The sequence below is a fragment of the Papio anubis genome, chromosome 9, assembly GCF_008728515.1.
Source record: "Papio anubis isolate 15944 chromosome 9, Panubis1.0, whole genome shotgun sequence".
In the NCBI taxonomy this organism is placed as follows: Eukaryota; Metazoa; Chordata; class Mammalia; order Primates; family Cercopithecidae; genus Papio; species Papio anubis.
In genome coordinates this window covers 9325708-9344919 of record NC_044984.1, presented here as the reverse complement: position 1 = coordinate 9344919, position 19212 = coordinate 9325708, and the positions used below count along the sequence as shown (strand labels likewise).

Genomic DNA, 19212 nt, shown 5'->3' with positions numbered 1-19212 from the left:
ATGAACTCATCCTTTTTTATGGCTGCATAGTATTCCATGGTTTATATGTGCCGCATTTTCCAAATCCAGTCTATCACTGATGGACATTTGGGTTGGTTCCAAGTCTTTGTTATTCTGAATAGTGCCGCAATAAACATACGTGTGCATGTGACTTTATAGCAGCATGATTTATAATCCTTTGGGTGTATGCCCAGTAATGGGATGGCTGGGTCAAATGGTATTTTTAGTTCTAGATCCTTGAGGAATTGCCACACTATCTTCCACAATGGTTGAACTAGTTTACAGTCCCACCAACAGTGTAAAAGCATTCCTATTTCTCCACATTGTCTCCAGCACCTGTTGTTTCCTGACTTTTTAATGATCACCATTCTAACTGGAGTGACTTGGTATCTCATTGTGGTTTTGATTTGCATTTCTCTGATGGCCTGTGATGATGAGCATTTTTTCATGTGTCTGTTGGCTACATAAATGTCTTCTTTTGCGAAGTGTCTGTTCATATCCTTTGCCCACTTTTGGATGGGGTTGTTTGATTTTTTCTTTTAAATTTGTTTAAGTTCTTTGTAGATTCTGGATATTAGCCCTTTGTCAGATGGGCTGTAAAAAGTTTCTCCCATTCTGTGGTTTGCCTGTTCACTCTGGTGGTAGTTTCTTTTGCTGTGCAGAAGCTCTCTAGTTTAATTAGATCCCATTTGTCAATTTTGGCTTTTGTTGCCATTGCTTTTGGTATTTTAGTCATGAAGTCTTTGCCCATGCCTATGTCCTGAATGGTATTGCCTAGATGTTCTTCTAGGGTTTTTATGGTTTTAGGTCTAACATTTATCTAACATTTAAGTCTTTAATTCATCTTGAATTAATTTTTGTATAAGGTGTAAGGAAGAGATCTAGTTTCAGCTTTCTACATACAGCTAGCCAATTTTCCCAGCACCATTTGTTAAATAAGGAATCCTTTCCCCATTTCTTGTTTTTGTCAGGTTTGTCAAAGATCAGATGGTTGTAGATGTGTGATATTATTCCTGAGGGCTTTGTTCTGTTCCATTGGTCTATATCTCTGTTTTGGTAGCAGTACCATGCAGTTTTGGTTACTGTAGCCTTGTAGTATAGTTTGAAGTCAGGTAGTGTGATGTCTCCAGCTTTGTTCTTTTGTCTTAGGATTGTCTTGGTAATGAGGGTTCTTTTTTGGTTCCATATGAACTTTAGGGCGGTTTTTTCCAATTCTGTGAAGAAAGTCATTGGTAGCTTAATGGGGATGGCATTGAATCTATAAATTATCTTGGGCAGTATGGCCATTTTCACGATATTGATTCTTCCAATCCATGAGCATGGAATGTTCTTCCATTTGTTTGTGTCCTTTTTTATTTCGTTGAGCAGTGGTTTGCATTTCTCCTTGAAGAGGTCCTTCACATCCCTTGTAAGTTGGATTCCTAGGTATTTTATTCTCTTTGAAGCAATTGTGAGTGGGAGTTCACTCATGATTTGGCTCTCTGTTTATCTATTATTGGTGTAGAGGAATGCTTGTGATTTTTGCACATTGATTTTGTATCCTGAGACTTTGCTGCAGTTGCTTATCAGCTTAAAGAGATTTTGGGCTGAGATGATGGGGTTTTCTAAATATACAATCATGTCATCTGCAAACCAATACAATTTGACTTCCTCTTTTCCTAATTGAATACCCTTTATTTCTTTCTCTTTCCTGATTGCCCTGGCCAGAACTTCCAACACTATGTTGAATAGGAGTGGTGAGAGAGGACATCCCTGTCTTGTACCAGTTTTCAAAGGGAAGGCTTCCAGTTTTTGATATTGGCTGTGGGTCTGTCATAACCAGCTCTTATTATTTTGAGTTACGGCCCATCAATACCTAGTTTATTGAGAGTTTCTAGCATGAAGGGCTGTTGAATTTTGTCAAAGGCCTTTTCTTCATCTATTGAGATAAACATGTGGTTTTTGTCTTTGGTTCTGTTTATATGATGGATTACATTGATTGATTTGCATATGTTGAACCAGCCTTGCATCCCAGGGCTGAAGCCCACTTGATCATGGTGAATAAGCTTTTTGATGTGCTGCTGGATTCCATTTGCCAGTATTTTATTGAGGATTTTTACATTGATATTCATCAGGTATATTGGTCTAAAATTCTCTTTTTTTGTTGTGTCTCTGCCAGGCTTTGGTATCAGGAAGATGCTGGCCTCCTAAAATGAGTTAGGGAGGATTCCCTCTTTTTCTGTTGATTGGAACAGTTTCAAAAGGAATGGTACCAGCTCCTATTTGTACCTCTGGTAGAAAGTGGCTGTGAATCCGTCTGGTCCTGGAATTTTTTTGGTTGGTAGGCTATTAATTATTGCCTCAATTTCAGAGCCTGTTATTGGTCTATTCAGGGATTCAACTTCTTCTTGATTTAGTCTTGGGAGGGTGTATGTGTTAGGGAATGTAACCATTTCTTCTACATTTTCTAGTTAATTTGTGCAGAGGTATTTATAGCATTCTGTGATGGTAGTTTGTATTTCTGTGGGCTTAGTGGTGATATCCTCTTTATCATTTTTTACTGTGTCTATTTGATTCTTCTCTCTTTTCTTCTTTATTAGTCTTGCTAGTGGTCTATCTATTTTGTTGATCTTTTCAAAAAACCAGCTCCTTGATTCATTGATTTTTTTGAGGGGTTTTTCGTGTCTCTATCTCCAGTTCTGCTCTGATCTTAACGTTTCTTGTCCTCTGCTAACTTTTTAATGTGTTTGCTCTTGCTTCTCTGGTTGTTTCAATTGTGATGTTAGGGTGTCAATTTTAGATCTTTCCTGCTTTCTCTTGTGGGCATTTAGTGCTATAAAGTTCCCTCTACACACTGCTTTGAATGTGTCCCAGACATTCTGCTATGTTGTGTCTTTGTTTTCATTGGTTTCCAAGAACATCTTTATTTCTGCCTTCATTTCGTTATGTACCCAGTAGTCACTCAGGAGTAGGTTGTTCAGTTTCCATGTAGTTGAGTGGTTTTGAGTAAGTTTCTTAATCCTGAGTTCTAGCTTAATTGCTCTGTGGTCTGAGAGACAGTTTGTTATGATTTCTGTTCTTTTACATTTGCTGAGGAGTACTTTACTTCCAATCACGTGGTCAATTTTGGAATAAGTGCGATGTGCTGAGCAGAATGTATATTCTGTTGATTTGGGGTGGAGAGTTCTGTAGATGTCTATTAGGTCTGCTTGGTGCAGAGCTGAGTTCAATTCCTGGATATCCCTGTTAACCTTCTGTCTCATTGGTCTGTCTAATGTTGACAGTGGGGTGTTAAAATTTCCCATTATTATTGTGTGGGAGTCTAAGTCTCTTTGCAGGTCTTTAAGGGCTTGCTTTATGAATCTGGGTGCTCCTGTATTGGGTACGTATATATTTAGGATAGTTAACTCTTCTTGTTGAATTGATCCTTTTCCATTATGTAATGGCCTTCTTTGTCTCTTTTGATCTTTGTTGGTTTAAAGTCTGTTTTATCAGAGACTAGGATTGCAAGCCCTCCTTTTTTTTGTTTTCCATTTCCTTGGTATATCTTCCTCCATCCCTTAATTTTGAGCCTATGTGTGTCTCTGCATGTGAGATGGGTCTTCTGAATATAGCACACTGACGGGTCTTGATTCTTTATCCAATTTGCCAGTCTGTGTCTTTTAATTGGAGCATTCAGCCAATTTACATTTAAGGTTAATATTGTTATGTGTGAATTTGATCCTATCATTATGATGTTAGCTGGTTATTTTGCTTGTTAGTTGATGCAGTTTCTTCCTAGCATCGATGGGCTTTACAATTTGGCATGTTTTTGCAGTGGCTGGTACCACTTGTTCCTTTCCGTGTTTAGTATTTTCTTCAGGAGCCCTTATAAGGCAGGTCTGGTGGTGACAAAACCTCTCAGCATTTGTTTGTCTGTAAAGGATTTTATTTCTCCTTCACTTATGAAGCTTAGTTTGGCCGGATATGAAATTCTGGGTTCATATGAAATTCTTTTCATTAAGAATGTTGAATATTGGCCTCCACTCTCTTTTGGCTTGTAGAGTTTCTGCCAAGAGATCTGCTGTTAGTCTGATGGGCTTCCCTTTGTGGGTAACCCAACCTTTCTTTCTTGCTGCCCTTAACATTTTTTCCTTCATTTCAGCTTTGGTGAATCAGACAGTTACATGTCTTGGAGTTGCTCTTCTCAAGGAATATCTTTGTGGCATTCTCTGTATTTCCTAAATTTGAATGTTGGCCTGCCTTGCTAGGTCAGGGAAGTTCTCCTGGATAGTGTCCTGAAGAGTGTTTTTCAACTTAGTTCCATTCTCCCTGTTACTTTCAGGTACACCAATCAGACATAGATTTGGTCTTTTCACATAGTCCCATATTTCTTGGAGGCTTTGTTCATTTCTCTTTACTCTTTTTTCTCTAAACTTCTCTTCTCACTTCATTTCATTCATTTGATCTTCAATCACTGTTACCCTTTCTTCCACTTGATCAAATCGGCTACTGAAGCTTGTGCATACATCGTGTAGTTCTCGTACCATGGTTTTCAGCTCCATCGGGTCATTTAATGTCTTCTCTACACTGTTTATTCTAGTTAGCCATTCGTCTAAACTTTTTTCAAGGTTTTAGCTTCTTTGAGATTGGTTCAAATATCCTCCTTTAGCTCAGAGAAGTTTCTTATTACCAATCGTCTGAAGACTTCTTCTCTCAATTCGTCAAAGTCATTCTCCATCCAGCTTTGTTCCGTTGCTTGTGAGGAGATGCATTCCTTTGGAGGAGAAGAGGCACTCTCATTTTTAGAATTTTCAGCTTTTCTGCTCTGGTTTCTCCCCATCTTTGTGGTTTTATCTACCTTTGGTCTTTGATGATAGTGACGTACAGATGGGGTTTTGGTGTGGATGTCCTTTCTGTTTGTTAGTTTTCTTTCTAACATTCAGGACCCTCAGTTGCAGGTCTATTGCAGTTTGCTCGGGGTCCACTCCAAACCTCACCAGCTGAGGCTGCAGAACAGCAGGCAAATGTTGCTGCCTAATCCTTCCTCTGGAACCTTTGTCTCATAGGGGCACCCGGCTGTATGAGGTGTCAGTCAGCCGCTAGTGGGAGATGTCTCCTAGTTAGGCCACTTGGGGGTCAGGGACCCACTAGAGGAGGCAGTCTGTTTGTTCTCAGATCTCATGCTCCATGCTGGGAGAATCACTACTCTCTTCAAAGCTGTCAGACAGGGACATTTAAGTCTGCAGAAGTTTCTGCTGCCTTTTGTTCAGCTATGCCCTGCCCCCAGAGGTGGAGTCTACAGAGGCAGGCAGACCTCCTTGCTCTGCAGTGGGCTCCACCCAGTTCGAGTTCCTGGCAACTTTGTTTACCTACTCAAGCCTCAGCCATGGCAAACGCCCCTCCCCCAGACTCGCTGCCACCTTGCAGTTTGATCTCAGGCTACTGTGCTAGCAGTCAGCGAGGCTCCGTGGGCATGGGAACCTCTGAGCCAAGTGCAGGATATAATCTCCTGGTGTGCCATTTGCTAAGACCGTTGGAAAAGTGCAGTATTAGGGTGGGAGTGTCCTGATTTTCCAGGTACCGTCTGTCATGGCTTCCCTTGGCTAGGAAAGGGAATTCCCTGACCCCTTGTGCTTCCCAGGTGAGGTGATACCCCACCCTGCTCTGTGGACTGCATCCGCTGTCTGACAAGCCCCAGTGAGATGAACCCAGTGCCTCAGTTGGAAATGCAGAAATCACCTGTCTTCTGCATCACTCACGCTGGGAGCTCTAGACTGGAGCTGTTCTTATTCGGCCATCTTGGAACCTCCCCGCAACTGTCCTCCCTAATCTTTTAGTATGCAGATGGGTTCTCTACCTGGCCTGTGCCTTGTTGCCTGTTCCTTTACTCTACATGTGATGACAAGAAAAGAAGATGGAGCCTCCATGTTGAACATGCCTGGCCCTCAGGTAGCCCTTTTCTAGTGTCACAGTGGCTGGCATTCATCTGTACAAGCTTCCAGCTTGCTCATCTATGTCTGCGTCTCGATTTCTCAGGCTGCTCTTCATTAGAAAAGATTTTTTTGGCTGCTTCTTGTTAAAATGGAAAATTCTGCCTATGATTCTGTTGTCCTTACTATCTGCCTAAATAATTTCTTTCTATGTTCTGTATCACTGGCTTCCCCCTACCTACCAAGTTGTTGTTAAAAACTGCTCCCTGAATGCTCTAAGAGACTGACTTGAGTTTTGAATAAAACTCTGGACTCCCACACAGCTGGCTCTGCATGAGTTACTCTTTCTCTATTGCAATTTCCCTGTCTTGATAAATTGGCTCTGTCTAAGCATTGGGCAAGATGAACCTGTTGGGTGGTTACATTCTCACTGTTGTAATTTTTCAAAGGTAATTTCAGTCATGCCACCATCAGTGTAGGCCTCACCTGGGAGATTGTTAGAAATGTAGAATCCTGGACCCAGTGAATATGAATCTTCAGTTTTAAAAGATCTCCAGGTAATTCACAGATGCATTAAAGTTTTAGAACTACTGCTATAAGTGACATGGCTTCTTGATAAGATATTTTCTGATTTTCAATCTGAGATCCCCTGGGCTGCCTACCTGGATGTGTGGATAGGGGTTGAGGAAAGAGATGAACATTGGTGTTTCTCTTCAACAGTTTGAATTTGATGTTTGCACATTTCAATGCATTTGTATATTTTTAAAAATGGAGAAGTTATTCCCAGAGTGAAATTTTGTATTCACCTGGAAAATCCATTTCAACTATCTGAGTTAATTTACCAACAGTTCCCAGAAGAGGGCGCTGCAATGCCTTTCTTTTTTTGTCCGTACCCCTGTGTAGTGATGTCAGAAAGTAATTGGTAAAATGTTTAAATCCACCTTATTTCATTGGATATACCAATACTTGTACTTGCTAAGTAGCTATTCTTTTCTTTACTTTGTAGATGAGTAGAGAGGAAGACTGAACTGTTTCCCAACTCCCAAATTCAGGTTTCTTTCAAAATCTACAGTACCACTGGGGACTGTTATACCAGGACACACGGAGGCGAAGAACTAAAGCAAAATACTGTCTGCTTCACAGTTTTGCCTAAGACTGGGCTTAATTCTTAAAAAGGTAGCTCTGCTCTTGGTTGAGCGGTCTGGCTAAATTCAAGTAGATTAAACCAATGTTTATTGTGTTGCTTTGCTAAGAGCCTTTTAGCTGCTTTCAATACAAAATGTTATCCATATTGCTTAGACTTTGCAAACGTAAATAAAATATTCTGTGTTTTGCAAGAATTTTGAAGGTGAGTTAATGTCAAGGTACCTCTGAACAATATTTTGTACATGTATAGGATGAACAGGACTTCCTTGATGTTCCCCTCAACTTTACTAAACTTTAGACAGATTTCTTCCGGACTTATTGCTCCTTTACTTCTCTTTTCTTAGATTGTTTACTTTATAAAACTTCCCGCTCTAAATTCTTTCTCTTCTTATTTGAGATTTAAATTTTTCTCAAGCCTTTTGTCACTTTTGCAACCCAGAAATAGCTTTCTCAAAGACCTGGGAGCCATTTCTTTGAAAAATAATCATCGAGAAAAATAGTTCCCTTATCTTCCCATCTCTGTGGGAGGGTAGTACTCTAACTTCCATATGTGCCAGTTAGCAAATACAGATGGTCTAATCATGTTGACCCACATTCCCCACTAACATTCTCCAGAACTTTTTCACTAGCATTCCCTAGCCTTTGCAAACTCTCCTGTCTTTTGTTCAACAGATTTGAATACAGTCTCTCTTTCCTATTGGAACAGGCTTGACACCTATTGCAGCAATTTTGAATAAAGTCTTCTTTGCCTATTTAACTTTGTCCAGTGCAATTTTTCTTTGAGAATAGCTTATTGAGATGCAAATACAATAAGGTTATTGTATTAGCTACTTGCATACTACTGGCATTCTTTATGGCTCATTATTAGAAAATAATCAGTGTAATTGAGGAATATGGATGTTTTTCCTCTACACCTGAAACCACTGAAAAGTAATCCTATAGACAAAGTAGCCCCTGTTCAATGTTTTTCCCTTGTATCTTCCTAAAATGCATTATTCTACTGTTCTTCCTACTTCAAGGACCACAGTGTCTCATTTGCTGACTTTTCATGTGTTTTCCTCTAAATGCGAAATTAAGATTTTATTCTTGGCTCACTTCACTTCTCTATTTACACAGGTACAGACATGTAGATTAACAGATCTCATTGTCACTTCCACAGTTACCCTTTTGCAAACCTGTTCCACCTAGCAGTCAGAGTTATCTCCTAAAATATAAAAATGTAGAAGTATCTTTTCTCTGCTTGAAGTCCTTCAATAGCTCTTTATTGCAGTTAGAGAAAAAATGGTACTCAAATCCTTCTCACTGTTTTACAAGGTCCAATACAATCTAGCGTCTTTATATGCCCTCAACCTCAACCTTCACCACTCATCCTTCTTCACTTCTGCCTCCACTGCCATGTTGATCATATTAGATCCACAAGAACTTCTTTCCATTCCTAGCACATGCCACGTTCTCCTTCCTTAGGCCCTTTGCTCCTGCTGTTCCCAAGGGAAGGAATGCTCATTCCTCAGATCTATTTTGGTTATGACAGCTGAAAGTTTTTCCCCAAAGATCTGGAACAAAACATGGATGGCTACTCTCATCACTCTTATTCAACATAGTACTAGAAATCCAGCCCAAGCAATTAGACAAGAGGAAAAAAATACAGAAAAAATCTAAATTTTCTGTATTTCTAAATGTAGAAAGGAGGAAATCAAATGTTCCTGTTTTCTGATGACATAATCTTATATATAGAAAACTGGAAAGTCCACCAAAAACTCTCAGAAGAGATACAAGAACTTAGTAAATTTGCAAGATACAATATTAAGAGAGAAAAAAATCTGTAATATTTATATACACACACAATATACTAGCTGAAAGCAAAATCAAGAAGGCAATCCCATCTGCAATAGCTACACACAAAAAAATCTAGGAATAAATTTAACCGAGGAAGTGAAAAATCTCTATGTTGTAGGAAAATCCAGGTTCTTGTCACATGACTAAGATAATTTAGGCATGAGGACACATTGTAGGGTGAGTAGGGCAGAGTTTATTGGTTGAAAAAGAAAAAAAAATGGGAAACAGGGACTCTCAGCAAAGTGACAGTCCTGCTACGAAGTTTCCTGCTTTGCAGATTGACTCCTTTGTTACCACCCAGGAACAGGAGAGGCTAGGCTCCTCCCCCTTGTAAACAGTGCTAACGTCCCAGGGCTCCACCCCATCCTCCCAGTGCACAGGACGGACAGAGGTTCTCAGGAGACCCCTTTTGAGGTGGCTATCTCATTCCCACTCTGAAGTACATCTAACTGCCCTTAGAATAAGGATAAGGATAAAGGAGAAGACCAATCTTAACTGCCTCCTGCCGACGGGGGCGCTGTTTTGGGGGAAATGGCAGTCAGATCTCCCTTAAAGGCCTCTCTAAGGGTCCCTGGCAGAAGGTGCCATTGTTCGAGGCTCCAGTTGCATGACTGGAGTTTGATTGCCTGAAGGAGAGAAGAGACAAACCAGGTTAATAGAAAACATGTATCAAAACGAAACAAGGGGGTGGGTGAAGACAGCTCAAAAATCCTGAGGCCTTTTACCAGTTTGCACAGGGAGACGGAGGGGGTGGGGGACAAAAGCTGAACTGGTAAGGAAACTTACTTTTTTGCGGGCCTGTCATGCTCCTGGGCCCCCTTCCCCTGAGCCCAATCCTAAGCCAGCCAATCTAAGGTTTGGGAAATTAACTCTTCCCAGTTTGGAGGATGCATCTGAGGGGAGTGTCCCATAGTATGGAGACACAATTACTTATCATTAAAGAGAGGACAGAGGAGGAAAAAGGAAAAAAGGAAGGTGTTTTTTCAAAGGAGTCCCAGGGATTGAAGAGGCATTTGAAAGGGATACAGACTGAAGATGAATGGCTACTCATCTAGAAAGAGGGGAGTCAGTGCCTCTGATTCCTTTGTCTTCCTAGCAAATACACAGGATACATGAGGGAGGAAGAGTGAGGTGCTCCTTTTTCTTTCCTCCATCCTTGTATCCCTGAGACTTGGTGACCATGACCAGTGGCCATGGGTGTTAAAGTGACTTTCACCCATGTTAACAGGGGGGCTAAGAGGTGGGAGTATCTATTCTTACCCATGTATGCTCTATCTCCCCTTCTGTCAGTAGCCTTTGAATTCCCTAGACCTCATTTATGCCATGGATACTAGTCTAGCCTTTATCCACGAAACTGGAAGCTTGGCTTAATCAGCAAGAATCAGCCACACTCACCTGCATTATGCCTTTTAAGTTCCGTTATCATCTGTCTCTGGATCCCTCAGACCCAGTTTTCTTTCCTAGGGCTTTGACTCAAAGCTTGGAATTGAGTTTGGGACAAAAATGTGTCTTGGAGTGGGTTGCATGGGTTCCTTATCATAAACCAAATGCTAAGGTGAAGCTGTGGAATTGGGTCTTCTTCCAACAAGGGAGAGAAAGGGATGTCTAGTGACATGCCTAGAAAACTGGTGGCTATAGTTATGCTTCCTAAGATTTGGGTGCATGGTGCTTGGCTTTGATTAGCTCCCTTGGTCTTACTCCCCCACTGCCCCCTCAAAAAATAACTACAAAAAAACCCCCCTGGTTGATGGGCAACCTATTTATTCCCATCACCTGGCAGGATTTGCAGGATAATTGCTCAGAACTAGAATACTGATCCAGATTTCTACGTGACGCATCCCATTTGTTCTTTCTGAGCTGCACACAGAGATCACTGGTTAGTTCACAGGAACAAGCAGGGTTAGTCTGAAAATGTAGGCAAAAACTGAAAAACAACTAATGAGTTTAGAATTTTAAGATAAATTTATGATAAATTTTGAAACATAATTTCTCTCTCTCCAGTCCTTGTTTTTGTTAAAAACACAAATCACGATAGGACTGAGTTGTTTGCAAAATAGAATTTAGTCTTATACTTGGCCTGATTATTTGCATGAAGTGCAGCAAAAATAATCATTTCTACATAGGCCTTTTAGATTGGCTTTGATGGAATGCTGTTCCACAAGTAATCTCAAATAAAATATTTTAAAGCCAAACCCAGACATGGATTTGTATCTTCAAATACCTGTGAGTTGGGTAATCTCTTGCCTTAAGGTTCCAAGACAAACTTGGAGCTCCAGCGCCTGTTAGAAAGTGACATTCTTTACTGATCATAGATTATGAACCTTGTACAGGAACTTCATAGACAAGGCTATATGAAATCAGTTTCCCCAAGGGCCTTTTTTTTTTTTTTTTTCCTTGAGACAGACTCTTGCTCTTGTTGCCCAGGCTGGAGTGCAATGGTGCAATCTTGGTTCACCGCAACCGCTGCCTCCCGACTTCAAGCGATTCTCCTGCCTCAGCCTCCTGAGTAGCTGGGATTACAGGCATGCACCACCATGTATGGCAAATTTTGTATTTTTAGTGGAGATGGGGGTTTCTCCATGTTTGTCAGGCTGGTCTCGAACTCCTGACCTCAGGTGATCTACCTACCTTGGCCTCCCAGAGTGCTGGGATTACAGGCGTGAGCCATCGCATCTGGCCTTCCCCAATGGACTTTCATTGGCTCTGCAAGTTGAGCTTGACTCCTTAAAGAGAAGCATACCCATCCAATCAAAGCCTTGGTAAAACAGCCAGTTTTTTCAATTGCATCCTGTTGCAAAAGAAAATGGATTTTTATTTCACTGATGCAAACAAGTATATTGCCATAAGTTAAGAATACTCACAGATAGTTTCCAGATTCTACAGGAACCAGGCAGAGAGAAGCAAACATGTTCCAAATTTTGCTCACAGGCATATACCCTACTCAATTGTTAAAGGCTATGAATAGTTCAAAATATGTTTTCTTGACTCTAAAAAACAAAACAAGGATCAGAAATATCCAAGCAAAAGTGTAAAAGGTTGCTTCATTTTTTTGAGTTCACTCAGTTAACTCTTATTTTGCTTGATATTCATGAACATTTTAGCTCTTCATGAGTTCTGTATATTTTTCCTTTATTCCAATGTCACAATTCCCAAAGGTGTCAGAAACCTGTATCTGAGAGCACTTGTAAAAGTTCTATAGCTTATTATAAACCATCTTATGAAAAAGATTAAAACAAGACAACAATTGTCTGTGAATAACAATATGTCCAGGGTAGTTACAGTTAGAAACACAGTTGACAAAGTTTGGTTATCTCTGTGGTTTACAATAACTTAACATAACCTTAATTATGATTGATAGCATATACTTTAGACATTAGACTTTTAAAAATTCCATACAATTTTTGAACGTATACTAGTATTATTCACCAAAATATGACCTAAAGAAGATTGACTACCATTCTGGCAATCCCATGTACCTAAACATGTCACATAATCCTGTTTACCTTTCTTTTCTGAGCACTTCAGGGGCCCTCTGAAGTATCTGAAAAGCCAGGTATCAGGAAAGACAATTTTGAAACTGAAGTTTGATTTTAGAGAGCCTGTTAAATATATTAGAGGCTTAAAATACTTGCTGTTATGAAATAGAATTCTGGATTACCATAAGCTACTTATTTTGCTGAAATAATGACTAAGAATTTTTTTAAAAGAAAAAACCTTGTATAACCCTTTTATACAAATTTTGCTGAAGGGCAGATTAGTGCCTTAAGGATACCTTGCTGTGCTTTTATTTCAATACTCAATTTACAGAAAAATTATATAATAATTTTTGAAGTTATTCAATATGTTCACACAGATAATTTTTTGCAAGATTAACTTTTACAATCCTTCCACCAGTTGTTTGAACTTTTAGCTTTATCTTATCTGATTTAAAACAAATCTTCAACCCTTGGCAGGAATTTACATTTTTATGATTTCTTATAAACTTTTATTAAAACACATTTCACTGTTCTTACACACCTTGCATGTAAATCTATTTCCAATAGTCTCAATTGCATGCCATAATGGTAACTTTTAGCAATTTTTAACTTTAACGTAAAACCTGGTAAGTTGTTTTGATTATGTGCTAGGTGCAGCCAAGGTTTGACTCCTTCAAGCATAATTAAGGGCGTGTTTAGTTCCATATGTCCCCAGGCCTTACCAATTGTGAAGTCAGCAAATTGAAAAGTTCTCAAAAACCAAAAAACCAGTTTATGACCTTAAAATATTTAGCCAATCTAGTATCTGACCTGCATAATGTGGTCCACCTATTTACATTCTGATGACATCTGCTTTTTACCAATAATCGTTAAGGCATTTTTTTATTTCTCCAAGATCAAAGTTACATGAACTGAAAGGTACCACAGCTTTTTATCTTCTCTTTTATAAAATATTTGATCCAAGTGCTTGTCTTCCTTTAGACGAAATTAATTAGAGCTCTTTTTTTGGTATGAACATCACACGCACAACACATATATAATTACACAGACAGGTAAAAGATAATCCAATCCCCATAAGATCTTTCATTTGCCAATCTCCTAACTGGCTTATTGGCCTCTGGGTGTTTTTAATTTATGGGGTCCATGAGAAAAACAGAGGTCTCGCCCCTCTCATGCACACATTAAAAGTGGCAAAGCGAAATGCAGAAAAAATAATTCAGTTGACCAAGAAAAACCTTTTTCCAGCAAAAAAAGGTCCAAGAAAAGGGAAACCTAAAGGCCTTTTAAATATGACCCTAACTCGGATATCCACTTTTAATTAAGCTGAGCACTCCTTAAGAAAATCCTCTTAACTCCCTTATTATCTGAATTTAGCCACACCAAGTGGCAGTATTTCTGACTTTCAAACTCTGCTAAATGCTCAGAGAAAGGAAAATCCAAGGCAGTTCGTGGAGAGAAATGGAATCAACAGATAGCAAAAGGTCACGCAGATATGAAACCAGACAAGACTCATTCCCTAAGCCAGGATTGAATCCAAGCTACACAGAGGCTACACAAAAACCTTGCCAAGTGGTTACAGGCCTTGCTCCCCAGGATGTTAAACAAGATGGAGGTCCTCAGCAAATTTGCTATGGACCATACAGAAAGACATGCAAAGCAGACCAGATTGGCTACAGCTTAAGATCAACCTCACAAATCATCTCTCACAATTAAAACTCTACAGAGAACCCTCTGCTCAGTCCTGCAGCTGCCCACTGCCCTCCTACTGTCCACCATGGCCCTGCTGCACTCCTTCCACGTCCTCTCCGGGATCGCCCGCCACCTTCCACCTGGGCCTCGCTGCCGCGGCCTCAGCCAGAGACAGTTCCTGACGGACCCATGTAGAAATGGGACCTCCAGATATCTTTCTGGGAGTCACTGAAGCCTTTAAGAGGGACAGCAATAGCAAAAAGATGAATCTGGGAGTTGATGCCTACCGGGATAATAACGGAAAGCCTTATGTGCTGCCTAGCGTCCGCAAGGCAAAGGCCCAGATTATCACAAAAAGTTTGGACAGGGAATACCTGCCCATTGGGGGCCTGGCTGAATTTTGCAAGGCATCTGCTGAACTAGCCCTCGTGAGAACAGCGAAGTCTTGAAAAGTGGCCGGTTTGTCACTGGAACTGGAGCCTTAAGGATTGGAGCCAGTTTTCTGCAAAGATTTTTTAAGGTCATCTGAGAGGTCTTTCTGCCCAAACCAAGCTGGGGAAATCACACACCGGTCTTCAGGGACACTGGCATGCAGCTACAAGGTTATTAGTTTTATGACCCCAAGACTTGCGGTTTTGACTTCACAGGTGCTGTGAAGGACCTCTCAAAAATACCAGAGCAAACTGTTCTTCTTCTGCATGCCTGCACCCACAATTCCACAGGAGTGGACCCACATCCGGAACAGTGGAAGGAAATGCCAACATTGGTAAAGAAGAGGAATCTCTTTGCGTTCTTTGACATGGCCTACCAAGGCTTTACCAGTGGTGATGGTGATGAGGATGCCTGGACTGTGTGCCACTTCATCAAACAGGGCATTAATGTTTGTCTCTGCTGATCATATGCCAAGAACATGGGCTTATATGGTGAGTGTGTAGGAGCCTTCACTGTGGTATGTGAAGATGAGGTGAAACCAAAAGGGTAGAGTCACAGTTGAAGATCTTGATCCGTCCCATGTATTCCAACCGTCCCCACAATGAGCCCAGATTGCTTCTACCATTCTTAACACCCCTGATTTGTGAAAACAATGGTTGCAAGAAGTGAAACGCATGGCCGACTACATCATTAGCATGCGGACTCACCTGGTCTCCAACCTCAAGAAGGAGAGTTTCACCCACAACTGGCCACACATCACTGCCCAAATTGGCATGTTTTGTTTCACAGGGCTAAAGCCTGAACAGGTGGAGCAGCTGACCAAAGAGTTCTCCATCTATATGACAAAGGACGGCCGCATCTCTGTGGCAGGGGTCACCTCTGGCAATGTGGGCTACCTTGCTCATACCATTCACCAGATAACCAAGTAATGTACCTGGTGCAAGGAAACAGAGATAGCCTTTCTATCTTCAGCCTCTGCTATTGGGAGCTTCACACAGAGGATGAGAGAGGTTGGATGGTGGTGAGTGGATCATTTCCTTAAACCACAGTGTGTAACACTCAGCGATTGAGTGTTTATCAGAAAAGAACATGTAGTGACACAGGGCAAAGGGATCCGTGGCTGGCATCTGGAACATTGTGGCTCTAAACCAAACTCCCCGCTGTCCTTTTATCTCCAACTTTTCTCAAAGAGTTTACATGTACAAGAAGTCATCACACCAAAAAACCTGTCATTTATGCCACTGCAATATTTCAGAAGCTTTAACTGAATTGTCATACAGTGTCAGGTTCCTCATGAGAAATAGCCACATTAGAGGCTTTGAGAGAAGACCTAGTTCTGTCATGAACACTTGGCCTCATGTCTGTCCTCCCATCATGGAGTAGCCTTGTCAATAGACTGCACTGCGGAAATTACGTTTTATGAAAACCAATGAGTCTGCTGCCACTACAGCAAGGAAAATAATGCAGTTTAAATAAGAATGCTCTCTTTTCTCCCTTGCCATTGCTGTTCTTTTCCTTATTTACAAAGATTTTTAACTAATGCAGATTTTTATCTCGTTCTACTGCTTGAATGACCATCAACCCCATCCTATTGGGATTTTTTTAAGAATAAACATAATTTTCTGCTGATGTCATACTCTCGCCTTTCTCAGCAAAGAATAATGGAGAGTAGGTAACTGTACTTTATCTCAGCATCCTCTTGAATGAGTGTGTAGTCTTCTCTGGTTGTGATGTTGTCTCTGCCCAGTTGTACCTCCTCTGTTGAATGTGGTTGTGCACTCACTCGTCTCACCCCCTGAGTCCAGTGGCACGAGGTGGTACCAGGAAAGAGGATATTCTAGGCTTTGTGTGCTGCCAGCTGGGTTCAGGCTTCACCCCCTGGAAACCATGTAGGCTTATTGCAGCCTAGAGATTTGTGGAACTTCGAACTTGAGGGAGATGATTAAGGGTGTCTGGCAGAAGAAACTTCTAAGCATTGAAGCAGTCAAGAGGTGACTTGCGTGCTGTTAAAATATTCAGTTTTGAAAGGGAAACAGAGGATAAAGTTTAGAAAATTTTCAGCCTGATGATGTGATGGGAAAAAAAAAACCAAAAAGACATTTTCTGTTTCTCCATCGTGCAGGAGATAGGTGGAATACCTCCTAGCATTCCATACCACTGTATGATTACTACGGTTAAAAATAATATGTAATATAGTTTCAAAAAGCTAGGAAGAGGATATTAAATGTTTCCAACATAAAGAAATGATAAATGTTTGAGATGATAGATATGCTAATTACCCTAATAGAATTATTGTACATCATATGTATCAAAATATCACTACATACTTTATGAATATGTAGTTACTATTTATCAATTAAGAAACAAAAGGAAAAAGAAGAAAAAATAAAATTGTAACTAATCCCAAGTTTAAGTATGAAATTGGATTTCCTATATTAAATGCCTACACCCACACTGTGAATGAATTTTATTTATATTAATATGTAAAGTTGTAATGTGACAAATGAGCTTATGAGGTTGCATTTATGACAATATTCTATTCACTGAAGAGAAAGAGTACCTCAGGTATTTCTATTTACCATTAAAACTAGAACTGATTTCAAAGATCTATATTCAAGAGAACAGAGAAAGAAATTTTAAGATAATTCCTGCAAGTTGAGGTTATTTGTTTCTAAATCTTACCCAAAATAATGCAAATGATGCCTTGTTTTCAAATTCTATTTTCACAAATCATCAATAACTATTTCCAACAAGTTATCCTGCAAATTTCATAATTATTCGTTATTATTTTACAAGCAGGTAATATGGGAATTTCAGATGTTTATGCACAGTTGAACTGTAGTTGACAAAATAACATTAAGATAACAAATTTTTAAATGCTGTACAATTTCTCATGACTCATACACACTCATGTCACAAGTGACCCACCACTGAGTCTGATGGTACCACACTTGTCTATTTCCTGTCCAACAAGGTGGATTCCCCAACTTGGTTATTAAGGAAATGTCAAGTTGCTATATGAGTGTTTAAATGCTTACTCTCAAAGTCTGTGGTATGGTTTGGCTGTATCCCCACCCACATCTCATCTTGAATTCTCACATGCTGTGGGAGGGACCCAGTGAGAGGTAATTGCATCATGGGGGCAGGTCTTTCCTGTGCTATTCTTGTGATAGTAAGTCTCATGAGGTTTGATGTTTACTATAAGGGGAAATTTTCCTGCACAAGCTCTCTCTGCTTGCTGCCATCCATGTAAGACGTGACTTGGGGGCAGGTCTTTCCTGTGCTATTCTTGTGATAGTAAGTCTCATGAGGTTTGATGTTTAATATAAGGGGAAATTTTCCTGCACGCTCTCTCTGCTGCTGCCATCCATGTAAGACGTGGACTTTGCTCCTCCCTCTTGCCTCTCTCAAGCCATGTGATTCTCAGAGGCTTCCCAGCCACATAGAACTGTAAGTCCTCAATTAAACTCTATTTCGGTAAATTGCCCAGTCTTGGGTATGTCTTTATCAGCAGCATGAAAACAGACTAATAAAGTCTGTGTTTACCTCACTATTGACTCGTAACACATAGTTCATGAACTGCCACTGATCCACGATACACACTTTGAGTAATACCACTCTAAGGTAAAATAAGAGATAGGTGTATTGTAACTGCTATGATTGAGGAGAGAGAGACCCTCTCATATTGTTTTATACTCAGTACCTGTTTTAAGAAAAAAACAAGAAAGTAAAACCAAAGACAAGCAGCCAGGTGCCAGGCCCAAAACCAGGCCTGGGCCTGCCTGGCCTAAACCCAGTAGTTAAAAATCAACTCATAACTTAGAAACCAATATTATTCATAGATTCCAGGCATTGTATAAAAGAACATAGTGAAACTCCCTGCCCTGTTCTGTTTCCCTCTGACTACCGGTGCATGCAGCCCCTGTCACATACCTCCTGCTTGCTGAAATCAATCACGACGTTTTCATGTGAAATCTTTAGTGTTGTGAGCCCTCAAAAGGGACAGAAATTGTGCACTTGGTGAGCTCGGATTTTAAGGCAGTAGCTTGCGGATGCTCCCAGCTGAATAAAGCCCTTCCTTCTACAACTCGGTATCTGAGAGGTTTTGTCTGCGGCTCGTCCTGCTACATGACGATGATGTTAGCAGAGGAACTGGGGATGTTCCTATAGGCAGATCTAGAAAATCCAATAAAGGTTTTCTCATTTCAATTTTAAAAACTACATTTTTTACTGGTAGGTCCTTTTATTAACATGTCACCATCTAGCACTTCACATAATATATGACTCTTCACACAAATGTTTGCCATTTGTTTATTTAACTAGGTAATAATAAGGAGGAAAGATATGAGTAAGCATTTCTAACTGCAACAAACTTTTGCAAGTAATCATTGTATTCAAAAGCCAAATAACTTACATTCTATGTGTGTGTCCTAAAAGAATTCTGGCTGTGTACTTATTTACATAACCTTTATTTATTGTTCTTTATATACAAAGGACAATAATGTGCGAGGTAGAACATTTCCTTTCTTCTGAGGACAGGGGAATTCTGAATGCAATTCCAGAAATTAACAGTCTTGTGCTTACGTATTAACTTTTTTTCATATATAATAGACATGAGCTTACATTTCATTTACTGTGATGATACATATGAGAAACCTAGTCAAATTTAAGGCCCTGCAATCAGATCCTTTGATGCCTGTCTTTTAGAGTTTGAAAAAATAAAGAAAAAAAAATTTAAACCA

The 19212-nt window shown here is 40.1% G+C and overlaps 1 pseudogene; it reads left to right on the top strand.

Moving 5' to 3' along the window:
• The first annotated feature begins 14123 nt into the window (after positions 1–14123).
• LOC116268829 lies at positions 14124–15844 on the top strand (annotated as a pseudogene).
• Positions 15845–19212: the final 3368 nt, after the last annotated feature.